At 50.1% G+C, this 2301-nt stretch overlaps 1 protein-coding gene across 3 annotated transcripts in view; it reads left to right on the top strand.

Moving 5' to 3' along the window:
* CEP104 (centrosomal protein 104) overlaps window positions 1-2301 on the top strand; it is a 41229-nt gene that overhangs the window by 2068 nt on the left and 36860 nt on the right. Inside the window, exon 3 of one of the 3 annotated variants that reach the window (XM_040459416.1) lies at window positions 1228-1491. The exons of the other annotated variants lie outside the window; for them this stretch is intronic. The gene's annotated coding sequence lies outside the window, so the exon portion shown is untranslated. The remainder of the gene's footprint in view (window positions 1-1227; window positions 1492-2301) is intronic. 3 annotated transcript variants of the gene reach the window in all.

The following is a 2301-nucleotide window of genomic DNA, read 5'->3' as shown; positions in this document are numbered from 1 at the left end:
GGAGCCTGTTTCCGATTCTGTGTCTCCCTCTCTCTCTGCCCCTCCCCTGTTCATGCTCTCTCTCTGTCCCAAAAAAAAAAAAAAAAAAAAAAGAAGTGGGGGTTCAAACAGCAGACTGGGTCAGGACACAGATGACCCTTCAACCCGGGATAGGGAGCACATCTGGAGCTCTGAGTGAAGACACAGATGCTGATGAGCCCAGCTGGGCGTGAGGAGAAGCACAGGATAGTTGGGGGAGGGAGGAGTGCTGCAGACAGGGAGACTTGGCCACAGGCCACAGTCGTCCTCTAGAAAAGAGTGGTGGAGAAGAGGAGATTCAGTCCTCGTCAGCCATCTGCAGGATGGTCCGGGCGTGGGGAGTGAGTGCAGGCTGAGAGCCCCTGCAGAGGACGAATCCCTGCCCTGGTGAGGCCAGAGGTGGGGCTCCACCCACACCCCTGCAGGCACACCCCAAATGTAATCACTGCCTTTCATTACCTTCTGGGCGAGTTTCAGCTTTCCTCCGGTACTGTGACATCCTGCAGTGAGCTTGCATCAGAAATAACCAGGCTCCCTAATGATGGTTTATTTTTCTATTTGGAATGCCTTTGTTCCCACAGCCCAAGAAAGGTTAGCAAGTACCAGCCAGTAATTTATGCATGTGGGCCTTTTCAGGTTCAGGATGGAAGTAAAAGAAAGATCTAGATCACACACCAAGCACATTAAAATAAGCAAAATTTCATGCGGGATATGTTTATATGTCACATCCCATTCAGAATTTCAGTTGACAGTATGTCCTATCCCAGAGAACTTTCTGGAGAATTCTTTATTATCCATGTTAGTGAGGATTCTTCTGATTGCGAATACTTAAAGGTAGTTCGGATTGGCTTACTGAAGAGGAATCTGATTGGCTCAACGACTCGAAAATAACCCGAAGCCTATGAGTAGTTTGGGCTTTAAATGTGGCTGAACCTCAGGGTTCCCAAGGTGGCTGTTGCCCCGTGTCAGCCCGCTCTCTGGCGGGACCTCCCCACAGGAGGCTTCCAGGAGGCCCCTGGGAAATATTCTGCGGCCATAGCCCCAGCAGGAAGAATACTTCTCTCTCCCAGTAGCCCCGGCAGAGTCCTTGGGGAGAGCCTCGCTGGTCCAGTGTGGGTCCTGCTCTCCTGTTCCCGTCCCTGAACTAGCTGCCGGGGAGGGATGTGGAGCGTGCGGGGGAAACTGCAGTCGGGTGCCGTCTTCACACAGGGACAGGATGGCAAAACCAGACGTCGTAACATCCACCCTCAAAATGATATTCAGCTGTGAACGGCTCACTAAAAAATGGCATAAAACGTTCGTTCGACCAATGGCTAAGTATCTGCTATGAGTCAGTCACTCCAGCAGGCCCCGGGTGCCACTTCTGCATCCGACCCGCCTCCCTGGAGTCCTGCTCTCCCTTCTGCGGGCGTGTGCTTGCCGTCAGCCGTTACCACGCTGCTGATCAAACTGCCCCTTTCCTCTTACTTTTGTGTAACTTGTTAACACGCTGGTTACATTGCTTTCTAACTCAGATTTAACAAAAAACAAAAATTTGGTATTTGTATCTTAGCAAAACTGTGTTTTTACCATAACAAAGTGCCACAAACTGGATGGCTTAGGACAACAAAACTTTGGAGGCTAGAGGCTCGAAATCCAGCTGCCGGCAGGGCCACGCTCTTTCTGAAGGGGCCACCGCCCCTGCTGGTCCCAGCTTCTGGTGGTGACAGCAGTACTTGCCGGGATGGGTCGTTGGCTTGTAGACATATCGCCCCGGGCGCTTGGCCCTTTCCTTGGCTGTGTGTGTGTCTGTGTCTCCTAAATGGACCCTGGTGCTGCTGTATCGGGCCCGCCCTGCTCCAGGACGCCCTCATCCCAACCTCATTACATCTGCAAAGACCCTATTTCCGAAAAAGGTCATATTCACAGGCACTGGGAGTTAGGACCTCAACCTATCTTTGGAGGGACACAGTTCAACCCACAACGTGATCGTGTTTTTAGGACATGTGTTTGGGAAGAGTCAAGGTAAATGATCCCTTAAGTAGAATTAGAGGCTCCTGTGAAAAATGCTTAACAAAAAACTAGATTCTTTCAAAGTGATGGGGAAATTCTGAATATGTTGTGAATTATGTCGTCTGTTAGCAAGGCACGAACTGACCCTTTCCGTGGTCTAAAACGTTGCCGATTCCTTTCTCTTATTTTTTTTTTTTTATTTTTTTTTTCAACGTTTATTTATTTTTGGGACAGAGAGAGACAGAGCATGAACGGGGGAGGGGCAGAGAGAGAGGGAGACACAGAATCGGA

The sequence above is a fragment of the Herpailurus yagouaroundi genome, unplaced genomic scaffold (assembly GCF_014898765.1).
Source record: "Herpailurus yagouaroundi ecotype Mexico unplaced genomic scaffold, PumYag 77, whole genome shotgun sequence".
NCBI classification, from domain to species: domain Eukaryota; kingdom Metazoa; phylum Chordata; class Mammalia; order Carnivora; family Felidae; genus Herpailurus; species Herpailurus yagouaroundi.
The sequence above is the reverse complement of the archived record's forward strand: the minus strand, read 5'-3'. Positions and strand labels throughout refer to the sequence as shown.